Source organism: Ranitomeya imitator, chromosome 3, assembly GCF_032444005.1.
Source record: "Ranitomeya imitator isolate aRanImi1 chromosome 3, aRanImi1.pri, whole genome shotgun sequence".
Lineage (NCBI taxonomy): Eukaryota > Metazoa > Chordata > Amphibia > Anura > Dendrobatidae > Ranitomeya > Ranitomeya imitator.
This window is the reverse complement of record NC_091284.1, coordinates 566,443,123-566,466,575: the sequence shown is the minus strand read 5'-3', so window position 1 is coordinate 566,466,575 and position 23,453 is coordinate 566,443,123.

The window sequence follows — 23,453 nt, the reverse complement described above, 5'->3', positions numbered from 1 at the left end:
GGCAGTGCTAAATCACTCTGGTGGTGTTTTATACGTGAAACTATAGATAAGCCTTGAATGTATTTTGTGTCGGTCATACACTTGCATGATTGTTGTGATTAGTGCTTTGCCCCTAGTGACCTCTAGCTGTGCCTGAGGTAACTAGATATTTTGATATAAGTTTGATTTTTGTTTATTGATATTTATAATAAAATTTGTTATATTTTACATTCCTTGTGCCATCAGTTTATTTTCTTTGGTGGTACTGTAGTTTACTAACCTGTCACATGCAACTCGACACACAAAAAGTTGCTACACGCATGTTGCCACACAAAACTCATCTCACAAAAGTCGCTACATGCATGTCGCCACACGCAACTCAACACACACAACTTGACAGACGAAACTCGCCCTAAAACACACACAAGTCTGGTATTATCCTTCAAAAATAAAAATCTGATTAATAAGCAGACAAACTACAACAAATGTACCATATAGGAAATACGGCAGCTGTCAGTCACATGACCTGTCTATTATGTGTATGTGTGAGCTAATATATACTGCCAGGGGGAGGGCTTCCTGTTGGCTGGGGATTTATCAGGCTGCCAATTTAGCTTACAAATACTGAAGTAAAAATACTGAGCAAATAACGTGTGAACGAGGTCTAATACAGGAGGAGATGACACACAGGTATATACTATATACAGGGGAGATGACACACAGATATATACTATATACAGGAGAGATGACACACAGGTATATACTATATAGAGGAGGAGATGACATACAGGTACATATATATACAGGAGGAGATGACATACAGGTATATACTATATACAGGAGGAGATGACACACAGGTATGTACTATATATACAGGAGCAGATGACCTACAGGTATATACTATATACAGGAGGAGATGACATACAGGTATATGCTATATATAGAAGATGACATGCAGGTATATACTATATACAGGAGGAGATGACACACAGATATATACTATATACAGGGGAGATGACATACAGGTATATACTATATACAGGAGATGACATACAGATGTATACTATATATAAGGGAGATGACAAACATGTATATACTGAGGTGATGAGGTGAAAATGAGAGGTGTGAGGTGAAAATGAAAAGGTGTGAGTGCAAAATGAGAGGAGTGAGGAAAAATAATGGAGTGATCAGAAAATGACAGATGTGAGGTTGAAATGACAAGTGTTAGGGGGGAATGAGAGGAGTGAGGGAGAAAATGAGAGGTGTGAGGGGGAAAATGAAAGATGTGATTGGGAAAATGAGAGGCCTGATGGGAAAATAAGAGAAGTGAGGTGCTATAACTAACCACAGATATGTACTATGCCCAGGCAACGCCGGGCTCTTCAGCTAGTATATATATATATATATATATATATATATATATATATATATACATATATATTATATTTATATATTGAAGAAAGGGAACAAGGGATTGGTTTTTGGTTTAGGATTACCATAGTGTATTATCAGACTTAGTAGCATAAATAATATCTCCATAAACAAGCCACCAGACCTGAATATTACGAAGACTATCAACAACCATATGCTGTCTACACAGGTCAGCGTAGGATAATATGATAATTCACAGATTGCCAAAGGCAAACCCTTCAGGGTTGAATGAGGGTTTCTCCTATTCAGCCTTTCTTGAAGATTAATTTTGGTCAGTTTTCTCCTCGTTTTTGGCTGTTTTTCTGTGTCTGGCCCCAGTTTGCTTCCCTTCGTAGTTATAGTAATAATTAGTGTTGAGCATTCCGATACCGCAAGTATCGGGTTTCGGCCGACACTTGCGGTATCGGAATTCCGATACCGAGTTCCGATACTTTTGTGGTATCAGGAATCGGTATCGGATCCATATTAATGTGTAAAATAAAGAATTAAAATAAAAAATATTGATATGCTCACCTCTCCGGAGGCCCCTGGACATCACCGTTGGTAGCCGGCAGCCTTCTTTGCTTAAAATGAGCGCCTTTAGGGCCTTCCATGACATCACAGCTTCTGATTGGTCGCGTGCCGCTCATGTGACCACCACGCGACCAATCACAAGCCGCGACATCATTCTCAGGCCCTAAACTCCTCATTCTAGGAATTTAGGACCTGAGAATGACGTCACGGCTTGTGATTGGTCGCGTGGCGGTCACATGAGCGGCACGCGACCAATCAGAAGCTGTGATGTCATGGAAGGCCCTAAACGCGCTCATTTTAAGCAAAGAAGGCTGCCGCTTACCAGCGGTGATGTCCAGGGGCCTCCGGAGAGGTAACTATATCAATATTTTTTATTTTAATTCTTTATTTTACACATTAATATGGATCCCAGGGCCTGAAGGAGAGTTTCCTCTCCTTCAGACCCTGGGAACCATCAGGATACCTTCCGATACTTGGTGTCCCATTGACTTGTATTGGTATGGGGTATCGGTATCGGCGATATCCGATACTTTTCGGGTATCGGCCGATACTATCCGATACCGATACTTTCAAGTATCGGACGGTATCGCTCAACACTAGTAATAATGTATAATAAACAATATTTTTTTCCCCTTTTACTTTCTAGAACAGAATGAGAAAATTAGGGGATTGATAGATATGAACCCTGCCTGGCTAGATATTCATTGGAAATAAGTAGTTGTATTTTGAGGTTATGTTATATTAGGGCATATGCAGGGCCGTATTTGCCACTAGGCACTTGAGGGCATGTACCTAGGGCAGGGCGATGTGAGGGGGTGGCACCTGAGCAAGTTTAAAAAAAATTTTTTTTTTTTTTTTTTTTTTGGTCCGGGGTCACCCCACTCACCCACCTACCTCAGCCCCGGCTGCTGTGGAGGGAGGGGGTCTCGGGCGCATGGCCGCCCGCTATCAGGGCATTACTTGTTAATGTGCATCTGGCATCCAGAAATGGGTGCTGTACCTTTAAGCAGCAGCAGGCAGGCCCAAGTGCATCATGGTCCTGACCCCGGTCATGTGACATGCTGCGCGCTCTTCTTAATGTAGGAGCAGACTGCAGCATGTCATGTTTGTTGGAGAAGATACTGAAGTCCACGGTGAGCAGGGAGAGGAGGCGGGCAGTGTGAGAGGAAGCTGCAGAGAGGAGTGAGGTGAGAGAGGAGACGGGAGTCTGCTGAGGTGAGTGAGGACAGGGGAGGTTGCTAAGGGGAGAATATGAGAGGCTGGAGAGGAGATGAGAGGGGAGGCTGCTAAGGGGAGAGGAGAGGCTGGTGAGGGGAGGCTGCTAGGGGGAGGATATGAGAGGCTGGAGAGATGAGAGGGGAGGCTGCTTAGGGGAGAAAAGAGGCTGGTGAAGGGAGGCTGCTAAGGGGAGGATATGAGAGGCTGGAGAGGAGATGAGAGGAGATGCTGGTGAGGGGAGGCAGCTAGGGGGAGGATATGAGAGGCTGGAGAGGAGATGAGAGGGGAGGCTGCTAAGGGGAGAGGAGAGGCTGGTGAGGGGAGGCTGCTAGGGGGAGGATATTAGAGGCTGGAGAGATGAGAGGGGAGGCTGCTAAGGGGAGAAAATAGGCTGGTGAGGGGAGGCTGCTAAAGGGAGGATATGAGAGGCTGGAGAGGAGATGAGAGGGGAGGCTGCTAAGGGGAGAGGAGAGGCTGGTGAGGGCAGGCTGCTAGGGGGAGGAAATGAGAGACTGGAGAGATGAGAGGGGAGGCTGCTAAGGGGAGAGGAAAGGCTGGTGAGGGCAGGCTGCTAGGGGGAGGATATGAGAGGCTGGAGAGGAGATGAGAGGGGAGGCTGCTAAGGGGACAGGAGAGGCTGGTGAGGGGAGGCTGCTAGGGGGAGGATATGAGAGGCTGGGGAGGAGATGAGAGAGGAGGCTGCTAAGGGGACAGGAGAGGCTGGTGAGGGGAGGCTGCTAAAGGGAGGATATGAGAGGCTGGAGAGGAGATGAGAGGGGAGGCTGGTGAGGGGAGGCTGCTGAGGAGAGGAGAGGAGATGAGAGGGGAGGCTGGTGAGGAGAGGAGATGAGAGGCTGGTGAGGAGAGGAGAGGCTGGTGAGGGGAGGCTGGTGAGGAGAGGAGAGGCTGGTGAGGGGAGGCTGCTGAGGAGAGGAGAGGCTGGTGAGGGGAGGCTGGTGAGGAGGAGAGGGGATGGTGGTGAGGAGAGGGGAGGCTGGTGAGGGGAGGCTGGAGAGGAGAGGGAGGCTGCTGGTGATGAGATGGAAGGCTGGTGAGGAGAGGCTGCTGAGGTGAGGGGAGGTTGGTGAGGAGATGAGAGGCTGGTGAGGAGATGAGAGGCTGGTGAGGAGAGGAGAGGCTGGAGAGGAGAGGATGGTGAGGGGAGGCTGGTGAGGAGAGGGGAGGCTGATGAGAAGAGGGGATGAGAGGCTGCTAATGGGAGGCTGGTGAGGAGAGGCTGGCGAGGGGAGGCTGGTGAGGAGAGGGGAGGCTGGAGAGGGGAGGGGAGGCTGGTGAGGAGATGGGAGGCTGGTTAGGAGATGGGAGGCTGGTGAGGGGAGGAGATGAGAGGCTGCTGATGAGAGGCTGGTGAGGAGATGGGAGGCTGCTGAGAGGAGATGAGAGGCTGCTGAGGAGAGGGGAGGCTGCTGAGGAGAGGAGATGAGAGGGGAGGCTGGTGAGGAGAGGAGAGGGGAGGCTGCTGAGGAGATGAGAGGCTGGTGAGGGGAGGCTGGTGAGGAGAGGGGAGGATGGAGAGGAGATGAGAGGCTGGTGAGGAGAGGCTGCTGAGGAGAGGTGAGGCTGGTGATGGGAGGCTGGTGAGGAGATGAGAGGCTGGTGAGATAAGAGGCTGCTGAGGTAGCTGCATCTGGCAGGGGGAGGCTAGGGGAAGCTGCATTCGGCAGGTGGAGGCTGCATCTGGCAGGTGGAGGCTGCTTACGGGAGTGAGGAGAGGCTGTTGAGGGAAGTCTGAGTCCTGCATCCAACAGGGTGAGGCTGAAGAGGGGGTTCACTTTAGAAATCTGTCAAACCTTGCAACCATGGCAGAATCAACTGACCATGTAATGTGTATGAGATTCACCAGATTCTCACATGACAACTGGAAAGGTTTTTCCGCATCTGCCACGTAACTTATCAGTTATGGGCCGGCAACTCTGCGTTCGGCCTCATTCATTCCCTATGGGACTTGCGGACATGTGCGGCACTTGAGGTTTTGCACTTGAGGCAAGACAAAAAAACACTGCTAACAGCATTTTTTTCCCTGTTGCTGCAAGTACCGCATTTGCAGGATCGCAGCAAAACCGCAAGTGCCGCACATGTCTGCAAGTCCCATAGGGAATGAATGAGGCCGAACGCACTGTTGCCGTAAGTGATCTGTTACGGATGCGGATAAACTGCCACAAATGTCAAAAATCGCTGATGTTAAAGTAGCCTAAGTCACTGCCGATAGTGTCATACTCACCAATGGGGGAGGCAGCACGAAAAGTGCCTAGGGCAGCATGAACTCTAAATACGGCCTTGGGCATATGGTTTCATCTACTTATGGTTCTGTTTTTTTTGTAGTTCCCTGATGTGGATTTGGAGGGTTTATACATCTAATAATCTCTGAATGGATCTATTGTCGTAATATAAGCTGGGCAATATGATTATTTTGTGTCTTCCTTTTCCCTCATATACAAATAATGTAAAGAATGTTAGTGTATTGCGTATGGAATATATATATATATATGTGTATATATATATATATATATATATATATATGTATATATATATATATATATATATATATATATATATAATCTGAACCTTCTACTCCTATATCGTTTTTGGATATTTAACTTAAGGCTAGTTTCACACTAGCGTTTACCTGATCTGCGGCGGGCTGTGGACTTCCTCCGTGAAGCCCCGCCCTCTGCCGCACCTCCGCTGCTAGCTCCGCCTACATCTGCATGCGGCCCGCATGCGGCCTGCGTACTTATATTTAAAATTAGGTACGCAGGTCGTGCGGCTGTATGCGGATGGTGCCGCATGCGTCGTTTTGACGATGCAGCGACCAGTGTAGGACGCAGCCTGTAGCATTTTTTTTCCACATCGTCAAAACGACACATGCGGCACCATCCGCATACAGCCGCACGATATTTTTATTGGGAGCAGTGATCAGCCCTTTGTATGTACCTGATAATTGGCTGACCTTATGTATGACATCAGACCCTGAGTCTTTAAAGGTCTAATAACCTCTTTTGCAGTTCATTGTAGCCTCAATCCCTGATGAAGCCAATGTAGCTGGTGAAACATGTTGGGGAGGCTTTAGGAGCAATTTTAATAGCATTATCAGTGTATGTGTAGGGGGATTAGACAAGTTATAGGTAGCAGCCGCACCTGATCCCTTACTTCTGAATACTGTCAGTGGATATGATTAGGGCTATGAGCTAATTTATGAGACATCAGATCTGTTACTAGTACGTTTTTGGTCTAGCTTAAGCACACTGATAGTGCGTAATTTTAGGTCTTATTTCCATTTTAAATTGATTAATAAAAGTTATTTTGGTCCTTAGTTAGGGATTTATTGTCTTTGGCAATCTGTGAATTTGAATATTACCGAAATGGACAGTCGGCAGAAATACAAGCGAAAGAAGATAAGGGAAAATGGACCAAAAAGTCCCAAGTACATCAAGATAAGTGAAGCAATAATATTTTATTCAATTTAAGTCAGGTGACAACAGAAAGATCACAAAATTATAACACAAACATAAGGTAAAATATTAGAAAAACATGGGGAGCACATCCAGGATGTTGAATGGACCAATATACAGAGGGAGAAGGTGGTTACAGGGATTGTAGTCACTAATGGTAAGGTCTTTGTGCATGGGGCTACTGGAAATACCACAATGCATGTCTTCTATAGGTATAATGAATAAATTATAATTTCATAAGGGATGAAGAAATATAAATAAATTGTTAGCGCAAGAATCGTATTCCCATAGTTAATAATGATAATATACAGGTCCTTCTCAAAAAATTAGCATATAGTGTTAAATTTCATTATTTACCATAATGTAATGATTACAATTAAACTTTCATATATTATAGATTCATTATCCACCAACTGAAATTTGTCAGGTCTTTTATTGTTTTAATACTGATGATTTTGGCATACAACTCCTGATAACCCAAAAAACCTGTCTCAATAAATTAGCATATTTCACCCATCCAATCAAATAAAAGTGTTTTTTAATAACAAACAAAAAAACCATCAAATAATAATGTTCAGTTATGCACTCAATACTTGGTCGGGAATCCTTTGGCAGAAATGACTGCTTCAATGCGGCGTGGCATGGAGGCAATCAGCCTGTGACACTGCTGAGATGTTATGGAGGCCCAGGATGCTTCAATAGCGGCCTTAAGCTCATCCAGAGTGTTGGGTCTTGCGTCTCTCAACTTTCTCTTCACAATATCCCACAGATTCTCTATGGGGTTCAGGTCAGGAGAGTTGGCAGGCCAATTGAGCACAGTAATACCATGGTCAGTAAACCATTTACCAGTGGTTTTGGCACTGTGAGCAGGTGCCAGGTCGTGCTGAAAAATGAAATCTTCATCTCCATAAAGCATTTCAGCCGATGGAAGCATGAAGTGCTCCAAAATCTCCTGATAGCTAGCTGCATTGACCCTGCCCTTGATGAAACACAGTGGACCAACACCAGCAGCTGACATGGCACCCCACACCATCACTGACTGTGGGTACTTGACACTGGACTTCAGGCATTTTGGCATTTCCTTCTCCCCAGTCTTCCTCCAGACTCTGGCACCTTGATTTCCGAATGACATGCAAAATTTGCTTTCATCAGAAAAAAGTACTTGGGACCACTTAGCAACAGTCCAGTGCTGCTTCTCTGTAGCCCAGGTCAGGCGCCTCTGCCGCTGTTTATGGTTCAAAAGTGGCTTTACCTGGGGAATGCGGCACCTGTAGCCCATTTCCTGCACACGCCTGTGAACGGTGGCTCTGGATGTTTCCACACCAGACTCAGTCCACTGCTTCCTCAGGTTCCCCAAGGTCTGGAATCGGTCCTTCTCCACAATCTTCCTCAGGGTCCGGTCTCCTCTTCTCGTTGTACAGCGTTTTCTGCCACATTGTTTCCTTCCAACAGACTTACCATTGAGGTGCCTTGATACAGCACTTTGGGAACAGCCTATTTGTTGAGAAATTTCTTTCTGGGTCTTACCCTCTTGCTTGAGGGTGTCAATGATGGCCTTCTTGACATCTGTCAGGTCGCTAGTCTTACCCATGATGGGGGTTTTGAATAATGAACCAGGCAGGGAGTTTATAAAAGCCTCAGGTATCTTTTGCATGTGTTTAGAGTTAATTAGTTGATTCAGAAGATTAGGGTAATAGGTCGTTTAGAGAACCTTTTCTTGATATGCTAATTTATTGAGACAGGTTTTTTGGGTTATCAGGAGTTGTATGCCAAAATCATCAGTATTAAAACAATAAAAGACCTGACAAATTTCAGTTGGTGGATAATGAATCTATAATATATGAAAGTTTAATTGTAATCATTACATTATGGTAAATAATGAAATTTAACACTATATGCTAATTTTTTGAGAAGGACCTGTATAAAGTGATATTAGAACATATCGGTTTGAGGTATGAAATCTCATGCATAGATGTAGCATAAGACAGATTCAATGTTACTTAAACCATCAGGTTCTACATCCATAATAACACATAGCAATACAATATATGTGAATATCAGCTTTCCATAGTGTTCACCATTAGTGATGAGCGAGTATACTCGGTACTCGAGTTTTCCCGAGCACGCTCAGGTGTCTTCCGAGTATTTGTAAGTACTCAGAGATTTAGTTTTCAGTGCCGCAGCTGAATGATTTACATCTGTTAGCCAGCTTGAGTACATGTGGGGATTCCGTAGCAACCAGGCAACCCTCACATGTACGTATGCTGGCTAACAGATGTAAATCATTCAGCTGCGGTGCAGAAAACTAAATCTCCGAGTACTTGGAGGACACCAGAACGTGCTCAGGAAATCTCGAGTACCGAGTATACTCGCTCATCACTATTCACGATCTTATAGATCTTATAGAATAGGATAGTAATAAATTTACAGCTGTGAGAAGACCCCCTCCCCTGAGTGGCGCCCACCTTGATGGGCGTTACAGCAACTGCCTTCGTCAGACTATTTATTTTTTTATAATTAATTGCATTTTCATTTTTGTAATTTTAAAAAGTAAAAAATATTTTTTTTTTGGCCAAAAATGCGTGAAATATTTAAACTTCAACTTGCTTAACTGTTAGCAATAACTGAAATATTGACCAGGAGTGCCCAAACATTTACATGCCACTGTATATTAGACTTTATATTCATCCGCCACTTCTCCCTGTCTTACCTCACAACCTCACTTCTCGCCCTATATCACCACCATCAGTTCACCTTCTCTTCCCTGTCCTCCTCACCTGCCACCCATATTCAGCAACTATCACACCTCCTCAGAAACCTAGCACACTTTGACATTCACATGCTCTCTGGTGTTATTCTACCGCTGTCTTCAACATCATTATCTACAATCCCACATTGGCATCAGATATTCAGTCATCCCTCTTGTGCAAGGAACAGTGGGATGAACCAATGATCAACCCTGGCACAACAGCCTCTCTAAAAAGCTCTGGCAAGTGTTCAGGATTGGAAAACCGATTAGGAAGAAAACACACTCACAAGATGACAAGCAACTTTGACAGTTAAGTCGGCCTCTGCTAAACAGGACTACTTTACAAAACTTGTATCTTTTTCATCCCACAAGCCCAAACAGTTATTCAATGCTTGCCCCACCAACCTTCCTCACCTCTGTAGATGACTTTGCTGCACATTTCAAAAACAAGATTGACCAAACCAGGCAAGTCTTTACTGTTTAATCACCACAAACCACAGACCATTTCCTTTCCCCCAGGACCTTCCTCCCCGCTGAAAGAGAACTTAGTCACCTCCTCTCCAACACCTCACCACCACACTTTTGCCAGCCCTAACAAATCTCTTTGTCCAATTGTTAACTTCCTGTACCTTCGATTCTGCTTGCACACATACTACAATCACACCCGTCCTGATGAAATCATCCCTCAACTTGACCTTTACGTTCAGCTATGGTCCCATCTCATTGCTCAAGTTCGCATTCAAACTAACCGAACAGCATATCCATACTCTACTTTCCATGGATCTCTCATTTATCTCATTCTTTAACAGCCTAAAATTTGGCTTTCTTCCCCTTCACTCCATAGAAACTGTCCTAACCCAAATTACTAGTGACTTACTACCAAAGCTAACATACAATTCTCTATGCTCACCTGATAGACCTGTCCTCAGGCTTTGATACAGTCAACCACTCCATCCTACTACAAATCCTCTCTTCACTTTGAGTCAAAGACCTTGCCCTCTGTTGAATCTCCTGATTCCTTTTTAACCATATATTTATCATCTCCCCCCCCATACTACCTCCTCATCACACCCACTATTTGTTGGTGTCCCTCAAGGCTCTGTCTTGGGAACTCTACTCATCTAAATCTATACACATGGCTTGGGACAACTCATAAAGTTACATGGTGTTAAGGTTGGCGGAACGCACCAAATATATTGTTTATTAAATGGAATTGGTGCGTTCGCAACCCGGGATCCACCGTGCAGGAAAGTACCTGCTGCTAAATAATGGCGGCTCTATATGGCGGTATATGCCAACTCTGTTAGCTTCACAGAGTAACCGCGAGAGGTAAGCTCTGTGCCCTGTTAGACTTTCACAGAGGCACAGGCCAACTACCCAGATGTGAGCAGTGAGTGGTCATGCATGCATACATAATCTCCTCGCCGGAGGAGCCAGCATTCTAGGGGCTTATTTCAGCCGGGTCCCTGAACACACTTATACACAATCTCCTCACCGGAGGTGCCAGCATTCTAGGGGCTTATTTCAGCCGGGTCCCTGAACACATACAAACTCATGACCACATTGGCGCAAAGCATATAACAAAAGACGATACTAGCGCATGGCCGTGCGGTCATGCGCAGTTTATATAGTTGCAGCACAGGAAGCTGCTACCGAAGTTTTGCCCTTTCAGGACCTTCCTGGAGGACCAATGGGATGCGCTGCAGTACCTGAACATGTGACCGAACATGTGACCCTCGACCTCCAATGGGAGACCTTGCCCTGGGCATGCTCAGTGTGTGCAAATAAGGACTTAGTCCCAGAGAGACCCGCTCGCCGCAGATCAGCGCAGGGTACCATAGGAAAGCCAGAAAAGGCAGTGGTGACCCTATGCACAGAATCAGCATCAGCAAGGCGCTGGGAGCGACGTCTCCGCTGAGCAGACCCCACTGCGGCCGATGCTGAATGGGAGACCGCAGCAGACACGGATCGAGATTCCCCCTGTGCAGCAGAGGAAACTCGACTCCTAACATTACCCCCCCCTCCTAGGGCCCCCCCTCCTTGAGCCTCACTACGCTCAAAAGCTGCAATAAGCAGCGGAGCCCGAATGTGCTCCACAGGCTCCCAGGTTCTATCCTCTGGGCCGTGACCCTTCCAGTCCACCAGATAAAATTTCTTGCCATGTACCACCTTGCACCCCACAATAGCATTCACCTCAAACTCATCTGTGGATGAACCCGATGTCCCAGCAGATGACTCCAAAAACCGGGACAAATGAACGGGCTTTAGGAGGGAAACGGGAAAAGTATCGGTGATACCAAGGCGTGGAGGAATAGCCAAACGGTAGACCACAGGGTTGACCTGTTCCAGAACCTTAAACGGGCCAATGTAGCGAGGAGCAAACTTAGTGGACTCAACTCGCAGCCTGATGTTACGGGCGGAGAGCCACACTAAGTCGACAGGAGCAAAGACCGGAGCGGGGCGCCGGTGTATATCAGCCGAAACCCTCATTCTCTCCTTGGAGGCCCGGATGGCATCCTGTGTGCGGTCCCAGATGTCACGTGCCTCCACCGCCCAGTCTGCCACCCTAGAATCGGTGGATGACACGGGCATGGGCACAGGGACACGCGGATGCTGGCCGAAATTAAGGAGAAAAGGAGTTTGACCAGTGGAATTGGCTACGGCGTTGTTCAAGGCAAATTCCGCCCAAGGTAGCAAAGATGCCCAGTCATCCTGCCTAGCAGAGACGAAATGTCGCAAATATGTCACCAGAGTCTGGTTGGTTCTCTCCACCAACCCATTCGTCTCGGGATGGTATGCAGAGGAGAGGTTTAACTCTATGCTGAGTAAACGGCAGAGCTCTCTCCAAAACCGAGACGCGAACTGGGGACCCCGATCGCTGACAATCTTATCAGGCATACCATGCAATTGGAAAACGTGCTTAATGAACAACACCGCCAAGGCCCGTGCTGAGGGTAACCGAGGAAGCGGCACCAAATGCACCATCTTAGAGAAATGGTCGGTGACAACCCAAATAATGGAGCAGCCACGCAACTTGGGTAGGCCCACCACAAAGTCCATCCTGACCATCTCCCAGGGCCTGTCTGCCACCGGTAGCGGGTAAAGCAACCCAGCAGGCCGTTGCCGAGGAGACCGATTCTGGGCGCAAGAAACGCACGCCTGAATATAGTCCCTGACATCTCGGGCCATATGCGGCCACCAGTATGTTCTCGTCAAAAGCTCAGATGTCCTCTTGGTCCCAAAATGCCCACCCACTCTGGAGGAGTGAGCCCAAGAGAGAACCTCTGGTCGCAAGTTAGCTGGTACGAAAGTCTTGACCTGGGGGCACAGACTCTAGCGAAACCGGAGCTACAGTTCTCAGGCTCTCAGAAGGGACAATAAGCCGAGGCTCCTCCTCCTCCTCCCATGACACTACGGAGCGGGAGAGAGCGTCAGCACGAACGTTCTTCTCCCCGGAGAGGAAATGGAGAGTAAAATGGAACCGGGAGAAGAACAGGGACCATCTAGCCTGGCGAGAATTCAGCCGCTGGGCCGTTTGTAGATATACCAAGTTCTTGTGGTCAGTGAAGACTTGGAAGGGAAAGCGAGCTCCCTCCAAGAGATGTCTCCACTCTGAAAAAGCCAACTTCATAGCTAGCAACTCCCTGTCCCCGATGGAATAATTCCTCTCCGCTGGTGTGAAGGTCTTGGAGAAGAAGAAGCAAGGATGCTTTCGACCTTGAGCATCCTTTTGGAAAAGGATGGCTCCAGCACCAACGGATGAGGCATCCACCTCCAAGATAAATGGTTTATCAACATCGGGGCGATGTAGGATGGGAGCGCTAGCGAAGTGTGACTTGATCGAGAGAAGGGCTTTGGAGACCTCCTCTTACCACAACTTGGGATTTGCTCCCTTCTTGGTGAGGGCAACCAAGGGAGCTACCAAAGTTGAGAAGTGTGGAATGAAGTGGCGATAGTAATTAATGAACCCCATAAAGCGCTGCACCGCTTTGAGAGAATGGGGTTCCTGCCAGTCCATTACAGCCTGTAGCTTGGCAGGATCCATAGCCAAACCCTGGGCAGAGATGATATAACCAAGGAAAGGCAAGGACTCCTGCTCAAACACACACTTCTCCAACTTGGCGTAGAGGGAGTTTGCCCGTAAGAGGTCGAAGACTTTGCGAACATCTCACCGATGGGAGTCAATATATGGAGAGAAGATGAGAATATCATCCAGATAGACTACGACCGAGGTGGTGAGCATATCCCGGAAGATGTCATTCACAAAGTCTTGGAAAACGGCTGGGGCATTACAGAGCCCGAAGGGCATCACCAGATATTCATAGTGCCCATCCCTGGTGTTAAAAGCCGTCTTCCATTCATCCCCCTCACGGATGCGAATCAGGTTGTAAGCACCCCGCAGATCTAACTTCATAAATACCCTCGGTCCCCGTAGCCTATCAAGCAGCTCAGATATCAGGGGCAATGGGTACTTGTTCTTAACGGTGATGGCGTTAAGACCCCTGTAGTCTATGCATGGACGTAAGTCTCCAGTCTTCTTCTGTACGAAGAAGAACCCAGCCCCTGCCGGTGACACTGACTTCATAATGAATCCTCTTGCCAGATTCTCTTGGATGTACTGAGACATTGCCTCCGTCTCCGGGAGAGATAACGGATAGACTCGACCCCGGGGAGGCTCAGCACCAGGCAAGAGGTCAATAGGACAGTCATAGGGGCGGTGAGGTGGAAGGGTCTCCGCAGCTCTTTTGGAGAACACGTCTGCATAGGGCCAATAGTACTTGGGGAGAGAGGAAAGATCTGCGGGTACCTGTGTAGTAGCAACCTGAACGCACTCCCTCTGACATCTACCCTCGCAGGATTTACTCCATCCCAAAATTCTCCCAGAGGACCACTCAATATGAGGAGAATGGTAACGAAGCGAAGCCATGGTGTCCCCAACAGGACCTCATCAATTCCCTCAGGAATGACTAATAAGGAGATTATCTCCTGATGTGATGGAGACACAGAAAGCGTGAAAGGAATGGTTTGGTGGGTAATCTGTGAGGGTAGTGTTGACCCATTTACCACTCGAACGGTTACAGGCTTGGCGAGCATCACCAAGGGTATTGCGTGACGCTGAGCAAAAGAGGAAGACATAAAATTACCCTCTGCCCCAGAATCCACGCATAGCTCGACCATAAGAGTGGATGGGCCTATGGTAATTGTCCCCTTGAAGGACAACTTTGAGGCAAACGTCACCGTGTCTAGTGTACCTCCTCCAACTGCCACTAGACGCTGACATTTCCCCGACCGCTGAGGACCCTTGGAGGCAAGATGTCCTGACTGCCGGCAAACATGACGTACCTTATGTGCACGGGCGGACTGAGACTTAGATCCCGCTCGTGTCACCTCTAAGGCCTCATGTGACTCGGGCGCCTGGACTGGAGATTCCAAAGGTTTGGCGAAGGTGGGAGCCAGCCGAAACCTCTGCCTACACTGTGCTCGCTCCAACCTCCGCTCGTGAAAACGAAGGTCTATGCGAGTAGATATGGCTATGAGCTCCTCCAGTGTGGCGGGAATCTCCCTAGTGGCCAAAGCGTCCTTCACATGGTCAGCCAGCCCCCTCCAAAATACGGGAATGAGGGTTTTATCTGGCCATTCCAACTCAGACGCTAATGTCCGGAAGAGAACAGCAAAATGGCTGACCATGGTTGAACCCTGAGTCAAAGCCAGCAGTTGGAGCGCTGTGTCATGGGTGACTTGAGGTCCTAAAAAGACCTGTTTCAGAGAGTCCAGAAACCGAGGAACACTCCGCACCACATGATCGTTGCGCTCCCACAGCGGCGTAGCCCACTCCAACGCTCTGTCCGACAAGAGGGAGATTATGAATCCCACCTCAGTAGGGAAACGTGCAGCCAGGAGCTCGAGGTGTATACCACATTGGCTCACGAAACCCCTACAGGACTTACTGTCCCCAGAGTATCTCTCAGGCAAAGGAAGGTGAGATAGGGTCGGAACAGAGGTGGCAGTGGGTAAAGCTGCTGCAGCCACGCTAGCAGTCTGAACAGCTATTGTGGTAACATCCACCGCCGAGGTTGCACGCTCAAGAGACGCCAACCGGCCCTCCAGCAGCTGGATGTACCCCTGCAATCGCTGTTCATCCGCCATTGCTTAGCCAGATCCTGGCGCTAGTATACTGTTAGGGTTGGCGGAACGCACCAAATCTATTGTTTATTAAATGGAATTGGTGCGTTCGCAACCCGGGATCCACCGTGCAGGAAAGTACCTGCTGCTAAATAATGGCGGCTCTAAATGGCGGTATATGCCAACTCTGTTAGCTTCACAGAGTAACCGCGAGAGGTAAGCTCTGTGCCCTGTTAGACTTTCACAGAGGCACAGGCCAACTACCCAGATGTGAGCAGTGAGTGGTCATGCATGCATACACAATCTCCTCGCCGGAGGAGCCAGCATTCTAGGGGCTTATTTCAGCTGGGTCCCTGAACACATACAAACTCATGACCACATTGGCGCAAAGCATATAACAAAAGACGATACCAGCGCATGGCTGTGCGGTCATGCGCAGTTTATATAGTTGCAGCACAGGAAGCTGCTACTGAAGTTTTGCCCTTTCAGGACCTTCCTGGAGGACCAATGGGATGCGCTGCAGTACCTGAACATGTGACCGAACATGTGACCCTCGACCTCCAATGGGAGACCTTGCTCTGGGCATGCTCAGTGTGTGCAAATAAGGACTTAGTCCCAGAGAGACCCGCTCGCCGCAGATCAGTGCAGGGTACCATAGGAAAGCCAGAAAAGGCATTGGTGACCCTATGCACAGAATCAGCCTCAGCGAGGCGCTGGGAGCGACGTCTCCGCTGAGCAGACCCCACTGCAGCCGATGCTGAATGGGAGACCGCAGCAGACACGGATCGAGATTCCCCCTGTGCAGCAGAGGAAACTCGACTCCTAACACATGGCTTCCAATATCACTTAAACACTGATAAAACTCAAATCTACCGCTCTGCTGTTCAGAATCCCAGATTGTCTATCAGCCATTTTCTCCTTCTTGTCATCATGCTTTCTAAAGCTCAATGTTGATAAAACCAAACTCATCATCTTTCCTCGATCTCACTCAACTCCCTTGCGAGATATATTTATCACTATAAGTTACATCATGCTTTTACCAGTCCTGGAATTTTTTTGCCTTTGTTATAACGCTCCACTTTGCCCTCTATTTCACACTGCACATCCAAACTCTTGCCACTTCCAACTCAAAAATATTTCAAGAATCTGTCCATTTCTCAATCCTTAATCTACATGTTATTGCATACCGTTATCATCTTTGGCCTCCACTACAACTATGGCCTCCTCTGTGGCCTCTCTGCTAACACTGTTTAACCTCTCAAGTCAGTCCTTAACTCTGTTACCCAACTAATTCACTCTCCTCGCTACTCCTTCACTTCTCTCCTCTGCACATTCCTTTGTTTGCTCACAATTCTCCAACAGATCCAGTTCAAACATTGACCTACAAAGCCGTCCATAATCTATCTTCTCCATATATCTCCAAACTAATCTCCCAATATCTTCCAACACAATCTCTCGTCTTCATTCTCTCCTCCACACTTATATATTCTTCATGCAATTTCCTCCAAAACATTTCCAGAGTATCTGTCATCCCTTAGCATTCTGCGCCTCAACATGTTCGATTATCCACCACATTCAGAACTTTCAGATAAAACCTAAAAATGCATCTCTTCAAGAAGCCAGCAATAACCCACCTTATCACCCTAAGCTATTATCTTCTTCCGCATTATTTTGTAAAATGTAAGCTTCCTGCGCCACTGTTAGTTTGGTCACTGTAATTTATATTTGTATATGTTAAGTACATTTGTTATATATGTCTGTATACATGTAAACCCTTGAACAGCACCCTGGAAATGATGGTGTTATAAAAATAATTTACATATTGTATATTATATATACAGTGAGGGAAATAAATGTTTGATCCCTTGCTGATTTTGTAACTTTGCCCACTGACAAAGACATGAAAAGTCTATAATTTTAAAGTTGGGTTAATTTTAACATTGAGAGATAGAATATCAAAAATAAAATCCAGAAAATTGCATGATATAAATTTATTTGCATTTTGCAGGGAGAAAAAAGTAATTGATTCCTCTGGAAAACAAGACTTAATACTTGGTAGCAAAACCCTTGTTGGCAAGAACAGCAATCAGACGTTTCTGAAATAAGTATTTGATCCCCTACCAACCATTAAGATTTCTGGCTCCTACAGACCAGTTAGACGCTCCTAATCAACTCGTTACCTGCTTTAAAGACAGCTTCTCACAAAGCCACCTTTACAAAAGACTCCTGTCCACAGACTCAGTTAATCAGTCAGAGTCTAACCTCTACAATATGGACAAGACCAAAGCGCTTAATAAGGATGTCAGTGACAAGATCATAGACCTGCACAAAGTTGGAATCGGCTACAAAACCATAAGATAGATGCTGGGTGAGAAGAAGACAACTGTTGATGCAATAGTAAGAAAATAAAAAAATACAAAATGACTGTCAACTGACATTGATCTGGGGCACCATGCAAAATCTCACCTTGCGGGGTATTCTTGATTATGAGGAAGGTGAGAGATCAGCCTAAAACTACTCGGGGGGGACTTATTAATGATCTCAAGGCAGTTGGGACCACAGTCACCAAGAAAACCATTGGTAACACATTACACCATGAAGGTTTAAAATCCTGCAGTGCCCACAAGTTCCACCCCACTCAAGAAGGCTCATGTGCAGGCTCATCTGAAGTTTGCCAATGAGCACCTGGATGATTCTGTGAGTGGTTTGGAGAAGTTGCTGTGGTCAGATGAGACAAAAATTGAGCTCTTTGGCATTAACTCATCTTGCCGCATTTGGAGGAAGAGAAATGCTGCCTATGACCTAAAGAACACCTTCCCCAATATCAAGCATTGAGGTGGAAACATTATGATTTTAAGGGTGTTTCTCTGCTAAGGGCACATGACTACTTCACCGCATCAATGAGAGAATGGATGGAGCCATGTACCGTAAAATCCTGAGTGACATCCTCCTTTCCTCCACCAGGACATTAAAAATGGGTCATGGCTGGGTCTTCCCACAAGAAAATGACTGAAAACATACAGTCAACACAAGAAAGAAGTACATTAAGCTCATGGAGTGGCCTAGCTAGTCTCCAGACCTTAAACCCATAGAAAATTTATGGAGGGAGTTGAAGATCCAAATTTCCAAGCGACAGCCTCAAGATCTTAATGACTTAGAGATCATCTGCAAAGAGGAGTGGACCAAAATTCCTCCTGACATATGCACAAACCTCATCATCAACTACAAAACAAAGTCTTACTCCTTTGCTTGCAAACAAGGGTTTTGCCATCAAGTATTAAGTCTTGTTTGCCAGAGGGATTAAATCCTTATTTCTCAATGCAAAATGCAAATACATATATATTGTCATTTTCTGGATTACATTTTGATATTCTATCTCTCGATGTTAAAATTAACCTACCCTTAAAATTACAGACTGTGCATGTCTTTGTCAGTGGGCGAACTTACAAACTCAGCCAGTGATCAAATACTTATTTCCCCCAATATATATATATATATATATATATATATATATATATATATATATATATATACTGTGTATATATATATATATATATATATATATATATATATATAGTTAGGGCCAGAAATATTTGGACAGTGACACAATTTTCGCGAGTTGGGCTCTGCATGCCACCACATTGGATTTGAAATGAAACCTCTACAACAGAATTCAAGTGCAGATTGTAACGTTTAATTTGAAGGGTTGAACAAAAATATCTGATAGAAAATGTAGGAATTGTACACATTTCTTTATAAACACTCCACATTTTAGGAAGTCAAAAGTAATTGGACAAATAAACATAACCCAAACAAAATATTTTTATTTTCAATATTTTGTTGCAAATCCTTTGGAGGCAATCACTGCCTTAAGTCTGGAACCCATGGACATCACCAAACGCTGGGTTTCCTCCTTCTTAATGCTTTGCCAGGCCTTTACAGCCGCAGCCTTCAGGTCTTGCTTGTTTGTGGGTCTTTCCGTCTTAAGTCTGGATTTGAGCAAGTGAAATGCATGCTCAATTGGGTTTAGATCTGGAGATTGACTTGGCCATTGCAGAATGTGCCACTTTTTGGCACTCATGAACTCCTGGGTAGCTTTGGATGTATGCTTGGGGTCATTGTCCATCTGTACTATGAAGCGCCGTCCAATCAACTTTGCAGCATTTGGCTGAATCTGGGCTGAAAGTATATCCCGGTACACTTCAGAATTCATCTGGCTACTCTTGTCTGCTCTTATGTCATCAATAAACACAAGTGACCCAGTGCCATTGAAAGCCATGCATGCCCATGCCATCACGTTGCCTCCACCATGTTTTACAAAGGATGTGGTGTGCCTTGGATCATGTGCCGTTCCATTTCTTCTCCAAACTTTTTTCTTCGCATCATTCTGGTACAGGTTGATCTTTGTCTCATCTGTCCATAGAATACTTTTCCAGAACTGGGCTGGCTTCTTGAGGTGTTTTTCTGCAAATTTAACTCTGGCCTGTCTATTTTTGGTATTGATGAATGGTTTGCATCTAGATATGAACCCTTTGTATTTACTGTCATGGAGTCTTCTCTTTACTGTTGACTTAGAGACAGATACACCTACTTCACTGAGAGTGTTCTGGACTTCAGTTGATGTTGTGAACGGGTTCTTCTTCACCAAATTAAGTATGCGGCGATCATCCACCACTGTTGTCATCCGTGGACGCCCAGGCCTTTTTGAGTTCCCAAGCTCACCAGTCAATTCCTTTTTTCTCAGAATGTACCCAACTGTTGATTTTGCTACTCCAAGCATGTCTGCTATCTCTCTGATGGATTTTTTCTTTTTTTTCAGCCTCAGGATGTTCTGCTTCACCTCAATTGAGAGTTCCTTTGACCGCATGTTGTCTGCTCACAGCAACAGCTTCCAAATGCAAAACCACACACCTGGAATCCACCCCTGACCTTTTAACTACTTCATTGATTACAGGTTAACGAGGGAGACGCCTTCAGAGTTAATTGCAGCCCTTAGAGTCCATTGTCCAATTACTTTCGGTCCCTTGAAAAAGAGGATGCTATGCATTACAGAGCTATGATTCCTAAACCCTTTCTCCGATTTGGATGTGGAAACTATCATATTGCAGCTGGGAGTGTGCACTTTCAGCCCATATTATATATATAATTGTATTTCTGAACATGTTTTTGTAAACAGCTAAAATAACAAAACTTGTGTCACTGTCCAAATATTTCTGGCCCTAACTGTGTGTATATATATATATATATATATATATATATATATATATATATATATATATATTGTGGTGCAGTGACCCACATTACAGCCAGGGGGCGCTGTGTGTGCACTTCTAGATGCGCTTGGAGGCATAAATGTGATCAGACAAAGTCCGGCAGGAGTGTAAATGGCCGGTGTGTGTGTTGCGGAGGAAGATGCTCTGCACTGTCAGTCTAAAGTTAAGTTGGTGTGCTGGGACCGGTAGTCCCACTAGTAGTTGTGTAAAGCTAATGGGAGACTGGCAGGGCTAGTTATGAGAGATCGGAGGGTCAAACTAGCTACACACACCCACACTCCCACCCAGGGGAGTGGTTACAGGTATGTAATGTGACTAGGGTGTGGGTGACATGGTTCCTGTGTATGGAACTGTTTGTTCCATGTGCAAGGTCCTGGATGGTCGGTGTTGGAGTCTCCTGGCATTGGAGAAGTCCTGCAAGCAACTGAGACCATGGACCTAGTGGACGGTCAGTATTGGATTGTTCTGAGGAGGGCTGAAGTCCTGGAAGCACTGCTGAGGCTATGGACTGAATGCTCAAGGGTGTTGGATTGTCCTGGTATGGACTGGAGTCGTGCAAGCACCTGGTAAGGCTGCATCTACAGAGCCTGAGATGGTTTCTGTGTTGGGGAAGCTACAGTTCCTACTGTGGGTCTGGACTATCCGAGGTGCCCTGGTCACAAGGACAGTGATCTCAGTGAGGCAGTTTCCCTGTGGACCAGCACTGGCAGGAGACAGTGTGTGGAGCCGAAGCTCCTGAGAGGTAACCCCTGGTATGGGAAAAACCTGTAATATACGGCAGAGACGTACCTGCCATTGAAACAGACTCTCGGGGTTTAATATGTTCCCTTGATGCATGTAATGAACTGTAATGGAGAGAAAAGACATGACTACTGAATGTTTTGTAAAGCCACATGTGTTAAAGTAACAGACTGTGTGTATCCTGGCTTACGGTGCGGTTTATGACGCTTTAATAAACCAGAACGGACTTAATTTGTGTGAGAAATCGTGCCTGTATGCATTAGTCCCGTGCAAAGCGAGTGTCACCCAAGACACGTAGTGGGGGATACACTACTATATACATATATATATATATATATATATATATATATATATATATATATATATATATATATATATACATATATATATATAATATACATACACATGGTCAAAATTGTTGGTACCCCTCGTTTAATGACAGAAAAACCCACAATGGTCACAGAATTAACTTGAATCTGACAAAAGTAATAATTAAAAAATATCTATGAAAATGAACAAATAAAAGCCAGACATTGCTTTTCAATGATGTTTTCAAAGAATTAAAAAAAAAACAACTCATGAAATAGGCATGAACAGAAATGATGGTACCCCTGAAAACAATGTGACAAAAGGGACATGTTAAATCAAGGAGTGCCCACTATCTAGCATCACAGGTGTCTACAATCTTGGAATCAGTGAGTGTGCCTGTATATAGGGCTTCAGTTGCAGTTACTCACTGTGCTGTTTGGTGACATGGTGTGTATCACACTCAACGTGGACCAGAGGAAGAGAAGGAAAGAGTTGTCTCAGGAGATTAGAAAGAAAATTAGAGACAAACATGTTAAAGGTAAAAGTTCTAAGACCATCACCAAGCAGCTTAATGTTCCTGTGACTACAGTTGCACATAATATTCGGAAATTTAAGATCCATGGGACTGTAGCCAACCTCCCTGGACATGGCCACAAGAGGAAAATTGCTGACAAATCAAAGAAATGGATAATATGAATGGTAACAAGAGAGCCCAGAAAAACTTCTAAAAAGATTAAAGGGAACCTGTCACCCCCAAAATCGAAGGTGAGCTAAGCCCATCGGCATCAGGGGCTTATCTACAGCATTCTGAAATGCTGTAGATAAGCCCTCGATATATCCTGAAAGATGAGAAAAAGAGGTTTGATTATACTCACCTGGGGGGTGGTCCGATCCGATGGGCGTCGCAGTCTGGTACGGGGCCTCCCATCTTCATAGCATGACGTCCTTGTCTTGTCTTCACGCTGCGGCTCCGGTGCAGGTGTTCTTTGTCTGCTTTGTTGAGGGCAGAGCAAAGTACTGCAGTGCGCAGGTACCGGGCCTCTCTGACCTTTCCCGGTGCCTGAGCACTGCAGTACTTTGCTCTGCCCACAACATGGGCAGCGTGAAGACAAGAAGAGGACGTCATCGTAAGAAGATGGGAGACCCCGGACCGGACCGCGATGCCCATCGGATCGGACCGCCCCTAAAATGCTGTACATAAGCCCCTAATGCCGGTGGGCTTAGCTCACCTTCGATTTTGGAGGTGATAGGTTCCATTTAAACATTGAACTTCAAGATTAAGGAACATTAATATCAGATTGCACCATCCGTCGGTATATGAGCCAAAGTGGACTTCATGGGAGGCGACCAAGGAGGACAGCATTGTAGAAAAAAAATCAAAAAAAGCCAAAGTGGAATTTGTCAAACTACATGTCGAAAAGCCACAAAGCTTCTGGGAGAATGTTTTGTGGACAGATGAGAAAAAAATTGAAATTTTTGGCAAGGCACAATAGCTCTATGTTCACAGATGAAAAAATGAAGCATATCAAGAATAGAACACTGTCCCTACTGTGAAACATGAATGAGGCTCTATTATGTTCTGGGGCTGCTTTGCTGCATTTGGCACATGGTGTCTTGAATCTGTGCAGCATACAATAAAATCTC